We start from the raw sequence: 10,365 nt of genomic DNA on the forward strand, positions 1-10,365 counted from the left end.
TCCCAGTAATTGTGGATTTGTCAATTTTTCTTCTGATTTATATGATCTCTGTTTTATATACTTTAGTGATATATGATTAGGCATATCACGATTAAAGATTGTAGCATATTTTTATAAATTTTATCTTTTAATCAGTATGTGTCATTCTAAATTATTTATTTTATTTTTTATTATTTTTATTTTTTATTTTATTTTTTAAAAATATATATTTCTGATCTGGGCACTAATGAGAGCACTGACTGCCCCTGCCAGTGAATCAAGACCAGTAGATTCTCTCCGAGTACTCTAGCACACCAGGACAAGAGTTGTGTCAGGATATGACTCTAGTCTTGGCATATTTATTTTATATTATGTATTTTGTCTAAATAACATTTACATATTTCCTTTGCATTAATATACACAAATGAATTTAAATATCCATTAAATATATATATATATATATATATATATATAATTTTAAGATTTCATTTTGTATTAAATGTATCTCTTATAAATATTATTTAAATTTTTTTTGGTCTAATATGAAACTTTCTGCTTTTGAATAAGTGAGTTTATCTAATTTCCAATTGGTTTTGAAAAGCTTAAATCAAATTTTTGTTTGTACATTCATTCACTCTCTCCATTTTTAAACTGAAATTTCTATTAGGTGGATACTGGAATCTCTGATTCTATTGTAAATATATCCTATCGTTTATTTCATACTTTGAGTCTTTTGGTATTTTGTGATCTGTTTCATGAGCATTCCCTGGCTTTACATTCCAGCTCACTAATAGTCTCTATCTTTTTTGGTAAGCTTAAAAAATTGTGGTAAACTATATATAACATAAAATTTACAATCTAAGTGCAAATTTTAGTGGCATTAAACATATTCGCAGTGCTGTAAAACTATCTATTTTCAGAACTTTAAAAATCATCCCAAACAGATCTACATACCTGTTTAGCAATCATTCCCCATTCTTTACACCCTCAGCTCCTGGTAACCTCTATTCTACTCTGTCTCTACAAATTTGCCTATTCTAGAGTATCTAATGTAAATAAAATCATATAATAACTTGTCCTGTTATGTCTATATATTTTACTTAGCATAATTTTATTAAAGTTCATTTATTTTTTATCATGTATTAGAATTATATTATTAAGACTAAATAATATTCCATTGTAAGTTTATGTTACATTTTGTTTACCAATTTATTTGTTAATGGACATTTGAGTTGTTTTCACCTTTTGGCTTTGGTTAATAATGCTGCTGTGAATATTTTTGTACAAGTATCTGAATCTCTGCTTTCAATTTTTTTGGTATATGCTTAAGATAAAATTGCTGAATCATCTGGCATTTCTATGTTTAAATTTTTAAGGAAACATCACCTATTTTCCACGGACTGCACTATTTTACATTCCTACCAGCAATGCTCAAGGGTTCCAATTTTTCAACATCTTTATCAATCCTTGTTTTTTTTGGCTTTATTTTTAAAAATTTTAATAATAGCCATTCTAGCTGGGCGCGGTGGCTCAAGCCTGTAATCCCGGCACTTTGGGAGGCCGAGGCGGGTGGATCACGAGGTCAAGAGATCAAGACCATCCTGGTCAACATGGTGAAACCCCGTTCCTACTAAAAATACAAAACGTTATCTGGGCATGGTGGCGCGTGCCTGTAATCCCAGCTACTCAGGAGGCTGAGGCAGGAGAATTGCCTGAACCCAAGAGGCAGAGGTTGCGGTGAGCCGAGATTGCGCCATTGCACTCCAGCCTGGGTAACAAGAGTGAAACTCCGTCTCAAAAAAAAAAAAAAAAAAAAAAAATAATAATAATAGCAATTCCAACAGCTGGGAAATAATATCTCATTGTGGTCTTGATTTGCATTTCTCCAATGGATAGTGGCTTTGACAATCTTTTCATAGGTTTCCTGGCCATATGTATGCCTTCTGTGGTGAAATGTTTATTCAAGTCTGTTGCCCGTTTTAGTATTGAGTTATATGTCTTTATTTTATTGAGTTGTAGGAATTTGCTATGTATTCTCAATATTAATTCCTTATCAGATATATTATTTCCAACTATTTTCTCACATTCTATATGTTGTTTTTTCCATATGTGTGTGTGTGTGTGTGTGTGTATATATATATATATATATATATATATATATATGTATATATATTATTGTACTTTAGGTTCTGGAGTACATGTGCAGAACATGCAGAATTGTTGCATAGGCACGTACATGGCAGTGTTCTTTGCTGCCTCCATCCCCCCATCACCTATATCTGGCCTTTCTCCCCATGTTATCTCTACCCAACTCCCTACCCCATGCTGTCCCTCTTCTATTCCCCGCCAACAGGTCCCAGTGTGTGGTGCTTTCCTCCTGTATCCATGTGTTCTTATTGTTCAACACCCACGTAGTTTGAGAACATGCAGTGTTTGATTTTCTGTTCTTGTGTCAGTTTGCTGAGCATGATGGTTTCCAGATTAATCCATATCCTTACAAAGGACATGAAATCATTGTTTTTTATGGCTGCATAGTATTCCATGGTGTATATGTGCCACATTTTCCTTCTCCAGTCTATCATTGATGGGTATTTGGGTTGGTTCCAAGTCTTTGCTATTGTAAACAGTGCCATAATGAACATGCATGTGCATATGTCTTTATAGTAGAGTGATTTATAATCCTTTGGATATATACCCAGTAATGCAATTGCTGGGTCAAATGGAATTTCTATTTCTAGGTCCTTGAGGAATCGCCACACTGTCTTCCACAATGGTTGAACTAACTTACGCTCCCTCCAACAGTATTAAAGTGTTCCTATTTCTCCACATCCTCTCCAGTGTCTCCAGATTTTTTTAATGATCTCCCTTTTAACTGGCATCAGATGATATCTCAATGTGGTTTTGATTTACATTTCTCTAATGACCAGTGATGATGAGCATTTTTAAATGCTGTTGGGAAAACTGGCTAGCCATGTGCAAAAGGCAAAAACTGGACCCCTTCCTCATATCTTACACTAAAATTAACTCCAGATGGATTAAAGACTTAAACATAAGACCTAACACCATAAAAACCCTAGAAGAAAACCTAGGCAAAACCATTCAGGACATAGGCATAGGCAAGGACTTCATGACTAAAACACCAAAAGCATTGGCAACAAAAGCCAAAATAGACAAATGGGATCTAATTAAACTCCAGAGCTTCTGTACAGCAAAAGAAACAATCATTAGCATGAACCAGCAACCAACAGAATGGGAAAAAATTTTTGCAACTACCCATCTGACAAAGGGCTAATATCCAGAATCTACAACGAACTAAAACAGATTTACAAGAAAAAGCAAACAAACCCATTCGAAAGTGGGCGAAGGACATGAACAGACACTTTTTGATGGGTTGCTTTTTCTACTGTTTTGATAGTGTCTTTTGATGCACAGAAATTTTAAAATTGGGTGTAATCTAATTTATCTATTTTTTATTTTGTTGTGTGTGCATTTGGTGCGATATCCTAGAAATCTTTGCCAAATCATATGTCAGGAGGTATTTCTCCTGTTTTCTTCTGAGGGTTTTATAGTTTTTGCTCTTATATTTAGGTCTTTGATTCAGTTTGAATTGATATTTAACTACTTTTTTAGGTAAGAACTCAAATTCATTATTTCCACAGGAATATCCAGTTTTCTCAGCTGTATTTGTTTTAAAAAAGGCTGTCCTTTACATCAAATGTTTTTAGTTTCCTTGTGAAAAATCACTTAATCATATGTGTGGGGATTTATTTCTGGGTATTTTATTGTTTTTAATTTGTTCATGTGTCTGTCCGTATGCCAGTATCACAGTATTTTGATTAATGTACATGTGATGTAAGTTTTGTGATGGGGAAGTGTGAGTCCTCAAGCTTTGTTATTCTTTTTCAAAATTGTTTTGGCTATTTGGGGTCTCTTACAGTTACATATACATTTTAGGATAAGCTATTCTGTTTCTTCATAAAATACCATTGGGATTTTGATAAAAATTACATTGATCTGTAGATTATTTTGAGTGCTATTATCATCTTCACAATATTAAGTCTTTCAACCCATGAACAAAAGATGTTTATCCATTTTTTTAATGTCTTAATTAACTAGTTAGTTAAATTTATTTTAGCAATGTTTTATAATTTGCACTGTATACGTCTTTCACTTTACCGGTAAATTCTTAAATATTTTATGTCTTTTGATGTTATTATAAACAGAATTGTTTTCTTAATTTGGGAGCTACCGTTTGTTGCTAATGCATACAAAGCAGCTAATTTATGTGTTTTGATTTTATATTTTGCTACTTTGCTGAACTTCTTTATTAGTTGAATAAAGTTGGTTGTTTTTGGTGAAATCTTCAGGAGTTTCTACACGAGATTATATAATCTATGATCAGACATATTTTTACTTCCTCCTTTCTAAATTGGATGCCTTTTGTTTCTTTTCCTTGCCTAAAATTGCTCTGGCTGGAACTTCCAATACTATGCTGAAAAGAAGTGGTCAAAATGGGCATCCTTGTCTTGTTCCAAATCTTAGAGGAAAAACTTAATTCTTTCACCACTGAGTATAATGTAGGCTGAGAATTTTCCGTATATGACCTTTATTATGTGAAGAAGTTTCTGTTTATTACTGATTTATTGAGTTGTTTTGGGTACTGAATTTGTCAAATGATTTTTCTGCATCAATGAGATAATCATGTGGTTTCTTTCTTTCATTCTGTTAATGTGGAGTATTACATCAACTGATTTTTTTTATGTTGAACCATTACCGCCTTCCAGGAATAAATCCCTTGGCCATGATGTATAATCCTTTTAATATGTTCCTAAATTTGGTTTCCTAGTATTTTGCTGAGGATTTTTGCATCAATGTTCATATGGGATATTTGTCTGCTTGTAGTGTCTTTGTCTGGCTTTGGTATCTGGGTAATGTTAAGCTCATAAAATAGGTTAGAAAGTATTTCTTCCTCTTCAATTGTTTTGGAGAATATTTTGAAGAGAAAGATTGGTGTTAATTCTTCTTTAAATGTTTGATAGAATTTATTAGTGAAACCGTCTGGTCCTGGGCATTTCTCTGTTGGTAGTTTTTTGATCGCTGATTCAATTTCCATATAAGTTATATGCCCATTAAGATTTTCTGTTTCTTCATGCATCAGTCTTGGTAGGTTGGGTGTTTCCAGAAATTTGATCATTTCACCTAGTTTATGCCCTCTGCTGTATACAATTTTTTTATAATAATCTTTTATAACCTTTTTTTTTTTGTTTCTGTAAAATCAGTAGTGACGTCCCCATTTTATTTTAGATTTTGGTAATTTGAGACATTTTTATTTCTTAGTCAATTTAGCTAAAGGTATGTTAATTTTGTTAATCTTTTTGAAGAGCCAGACTGGCTCATTGATGTTAGCTATCGTTTTTCTATCCTCTAATTTCCTTACCTACACTCTTGTGATTGAATAGAAACCACTAAAAATGTTCATTTTCTTTTTTTCACACTTGAGGAGAGGGGCCTGTAAATTACTATCTGGGGATGAAATCATGCCTTCCACTTTTTTTTTTTGTAAATGAAATATGCATGCTCATTTGTTGATGTACTGTTTTCATGTTGCAGTGGCAGAATTGGCTAGTTCTAACATAGGCTGTATGGCTTCCAAAGCCTAAAATATTTACTATTTTGCTCTTTACAAAAAAGTTTGATGACTTCTGCTTTAAGAAGCTTTCAAATGGATTTATATCTAGAATGCAGCAATGGCCAAATTTATAGTAATGATTTCTTTTGCCAGGAAGGTGGAAGGTTCTCATACTGTAAAACATTTGCAGACTTTAATACTTCTCTGTCATGCCTTGTTTAATAGACAGACAAGCACAGAGAAGACACCATGTGGCAGTAAGGGAGGTGGTTGCTATAGGTGTATCACAACACTGGGCAGCATATTCCTAACATTAGGGGATTATCTGTTTAGCTGAAGAGAGAACACTGGCATTAATTAAGAAGGAATATTTAGCAGCATTTAAACAAAAGCTATTTCACATGCCACTAAGTATACTATAGGAATTTCCTGAAAGAAGGGGCACCCCTTGGTCTAATAGTTCAGGGGATTTTTATTGGTCAAATGGAAAATTATAACCTTCATTTTATCCTCAAAATATGTCAAAATTATCTTGAGACATTGGGTACTAGGACTGATAGGTGTCATGTATTTACCTCATTTGAAAAACACATTTCAATAACAGAGTGAGACTCTGTCTCAAAAAAATTCAAACGTCTTTTCTAAAATTGAAAAAAACTATTATTTCCAAATAAATAACCTTTGCAAACTCAAGCCACATTTTTTCCTTTCTTTTAAAGTTCAGCTTAATATAATTGAAAACTGAAGTCTGAATCTCCAGGCCTGTAAGGAGTAAAAGAGAGATGGGACAGATAGAAATAATTGACAAGTAGGAGTTACTGGGAGTTGGCTCTGTGGGGAGATGATAGTGGTTTCATAGAAGGCAATGGTAGACTTTTAGTCAACTGAAGCTTGGGTAGGACTTAGTTGCATAACTAAGAAGCTGATTCTGGTTTTCCTTTTTCTATAACATAAAGAGCGTGAAAAGGCCATTTTATATTCAGAGAGTGGCTTCTCTTGGAAAATATCCCTGAACATACCATGGAGCAGTGTCAACTGTAATATAAAATGTCCTAGAAATCTTGCAATTTACGAGTTTAATGGCACACCTGAGGATTACGAGGTTTTTTCCATCCACTCATAATAGCCCAGTGACTGATTTAGCAGAGAGGAAGCAAGATGAATAATCTTGATCACCTCTTAACATTTTTCCTGTCTTGCTGACTTTAGAGATTTAGGGGTGCAGCATTTGCAGGAATATGTCTTTTTGGCGATACTTTAAAATCAAACTCAAAAGAAACTAAGAACCTAGAAAAACAAATCAAACTCAAAAGTTGAGGAGGAAAAATGGTTATTAGATAGGTATAAATATGCCATTATTTGCAAATGGTATTACTTTGTGGATAGGTAAGCTCTTCATTGCTCATCTGTTTTTAAGTTTAACCATCTGCTTGTAAAGGTGTAAGGACTTATTGCCATTGTGCTTCCTCTCTGTTGACACCATTAGCCTGAGAACTGAGGACAGTGGACAGCTGTATATAAGTTCAAGTTCTGCATCTACTTCTTTTTATTATTATTATGTTTATTATGCATTAAATTCTGGGGTACATGTGGAGACCTTGCAGGATTGTTACATAGGTATTCACATGACATGGTGCTTTGCTGCCTCTGTCCTCCCATCACCTACATTAGGTATTTCTCCTAATGTTATCCCTGTCCAATCTTCCCACCCCCCACTATCTCCCCCTTAGCCTCCCACACCCCAACAGAGCCCAGTGTGTGATGTTCTTCTTCTTGTGTCCATGTGTTCTCATTGTTCAACACCCACCTATGAGTGAGAACACGCGGTGTTTGGTTTTCTGTTCTTGTGTCAGTTTGCTGAGAATGATGGTTTCCAGATTCACCCATGTCCCTGAAAAGGACATGAACTCACCTTTTTTTTATGGCTGAATAGTATTACATGGTGTATATGTGCCACATTTTCTTTATCCAGTCCATCATTGATGGACATTTGAGTTGGTTCCAGATCTTTGTTATTGTAAACAGTGCTGCATTGAACATATGTGTGCATGTGTTTATAATAGAAAGATTTATAATCCTTTGGGTATATACTCAGTAATGGGGCTGCTGGGTCAGATGATATTTCTGGTTCTAGATCCTTGAGGAATCGCCACACTTCATCTACTTCTTAATTTCCCTTTCCATCCTTCAGTTGTGTTTGTTTGTTTGTTTTCAATCTGTAAAGTAGGAATAATAATAAAGTTACTATTCCTTGCAGGGTTTTGAAGGATTTTCTTGAGATAATATAAAGTAGTAGGCATGTAATTAGCCTAAATGTAACTCAACCATGTTTGCTATTTTAATATATAAATTGCTACCCATCTCTAGAGCACAGGATTACCAGATTACAAATGATTTTGAAGATTCAGGTAATATCCACACATTGCAAAAATCTCATTTGTGAAGCTCCCATTGCAACCTGTTTGATTCTAACAATGTCAAAGTAGTTTTCCAAACATTTCCAGATATTAAAGAATTTTACACTGTTGTCTCATTTTTGTAAATGTCTGCATTGCTCTCTCTCTCTCTGTTTGTCTCTCTCAAACCCTCTGAATTCATTTATTCAGTAGATAAAATTCAGAAGAAATTGATGCAATAGGAATATTTGTGTGTTTAAAGGTTGTGCTTGCCCCATTACAGTTACTCACCAGCAGCCTCAGCACAAAGTCAGAGACTGTAGAAAGAGGAGTCATTTTTTTCTCTGATTTTAGGATGCATCTCCGGAGTGTTTCTGGAGTAATGGATCTAAAATAAAAATTTTAAATGCTGGCTTTTAAGTGTGAATTTTTCTTCAGCACTGTTAGTCTCTCCTCATAGCCTTTTATTTCACTGGGTTCCAAGGAGCAGACAGCTTAGGTTGCTTGATTTGGCAGATCAATGGGGAAGGACAACTAAAGAAAGTTTAAAGGTATCTTTTCTACCAAAGTACCTCACTTCTCTTTCACTGCAGGTGTAGTTATGAGCACTGATACCATACCCTAGTTTCTCAACTCTATTCTTATTATACTTGCTTTCTAGATGGCAATTAACTTAAATACTTGCGTTTATGTAGTTTATCTAGTAGAAAAACTATCTGGATGTATTTTTGCATCACTTACTTGCAAAATAGTTTTCAAAAATTTTTGTGAATTTCAACCACAGAAAAGACACAATAGGGCAATTCTCAAAGGAAAAATATAGAAATAACCAAGTACAAGAACAGTAAAATATCTTTTTGACTGTTAATTTGGCAAAGAACAGAATGTGTGTGTTATGGTTTGAATGTCTATGTCCCTCCAAAATTCATATTTTGGAACTTAAACCCCAAGGTGATAATATTAAGTGGTGTGGTCTTTGGGAATTGATTAAGCCGAGAGGGCTTTGCCCTCATAAATGGGATTAATGTGGGTATAAAAGAGGAATCAGAGAGCTACCTGGATTTTCCATCTCTTTTGCCACCTGAGGACATAGTATTTGTCTCTTTTGCCCTTTCTGCCATGTGAGGACACAACAAGAAGTCGCCATCTTGAAAACAGAGAGCAGCCCTCACCAGACACCAAACCTGCCAGTGTCTTGATCTTGGACTGCACAACCTCTAAAGCTGTGAGAAATGTTTCGTTATTTATAAGTTACCCAATCTGGGCATGTTTTTAATAGTAGCAGGGATGGACAAAGATTGTGTGTAACTCTCAGTATCAACAAACTCCAAGGAAATGGGCACCCTGACACTCTGCTGTGTAGTGTAAATTCACACAAATTTTGTAGAGCAGTTTGGCAATATATATCAAAATCTTAAAAAACTTCTAGGCACTCTGTTTTAGAAATTAACCGTATGGGAGTAGTCTGCAGGAAGTTGGATCTATAAATTTGTTTATTACAGTTCTGTTTATACTGGAAGATAACCCTCAAGAAATGTTAAATAATAATAGAGGATTACAATTACATGATAAAATTCTGTAAAGATATCAAAATTACATATTATAGAAAAATAAAAATGTTTATGAAACATAAATGAAAAAGGTTATAAAACCTTTTTTTATTTCAAGCCCATTTTGGTTAAATTTACATATGTTATACTCTGTAAATATTTATATTGACATGTTCACAGTACCTATATATAATGGGAGTTGCAGTAATGCCAACAGTTTTTCCTGACTTATCCGTGTATTTTTCAATTTGCTACAATAAACATGTATTTTTGCTAGATGTGTAAACAAAGGTGCTTTTTTTATTTTAAACAAAAGAGATCAGTAAGATTATCTTATTTTTCAATCAGATTCTAAGCTCTCTGGGGCAAGATTCAGGTTATGAAGTATGAGATAATGAGCATAATAGATAAATCTAATCATCATAGCAGCTAATTTGTTTTTCAGCTAAGTGGACTATTTTTCTAAAGCAGTCTGGATGAATTTTTTTTAAGGAATGATCAACTCTTGAAAAAAAATTATATTTTCTTTTGTTGAATAAGACTAATAGCATTGATGCTATCAAAAAGGATAGAAACCACAGAAGAATTGGTTGAGCTTGTTGGAAAAGTGTTTATGGACAAAGTATATTTTCAAAGAGCTCTGACTAACATTGCTTCAAACTTTAAATCTTTCTCATTGTTCTGGGTGTTCTTTCATGAATGAAAAACAAAAACAAAAACAAAAACAAAAACGCCAGATATTCCTGCTCACCATCTCCCTAAAGCACCATCTCCCTTACTGCTTTTGGTTGACTATCATCAGTTCCTGAGT

The 10,365-nt window shown here is 34.0% G+C and overlaps 1 non-coding gene across 1 annotated transcript; it reads right to left on the minus strand.

Moving 5' to 3' along the window:
- Positions 1–203: 203 nt before the first annotated feature.
- LOC116530251 lies at positions 204–334 on the minus strand. The gene has a single exon (XR_004259902.1). It is a non-coding gene; the product is annotated as a small nucleolar RNA SNORA3/SNORA45 family (small nucleolar RNA).
- Between the last annotated feature and the right edge of the window lie 10,031 nt (positions 335–10,365).

The sequence above is a fragment of the Sapajus apella genome, unplaced genomic scaffold (assembly GCF_009761245.1).
Source record: "Sapajus apella isolate SASKATOON/1434 unplaced genomic scaffold, GSC_monkey_1.0 scaffold65, whole genome shotgun sequence".
Lineage (NCBI taxonomy): Eukaryota > Metazoa > Chordata > Mammalia > Primates > Cebidae > Sapajus > Sapajus apella.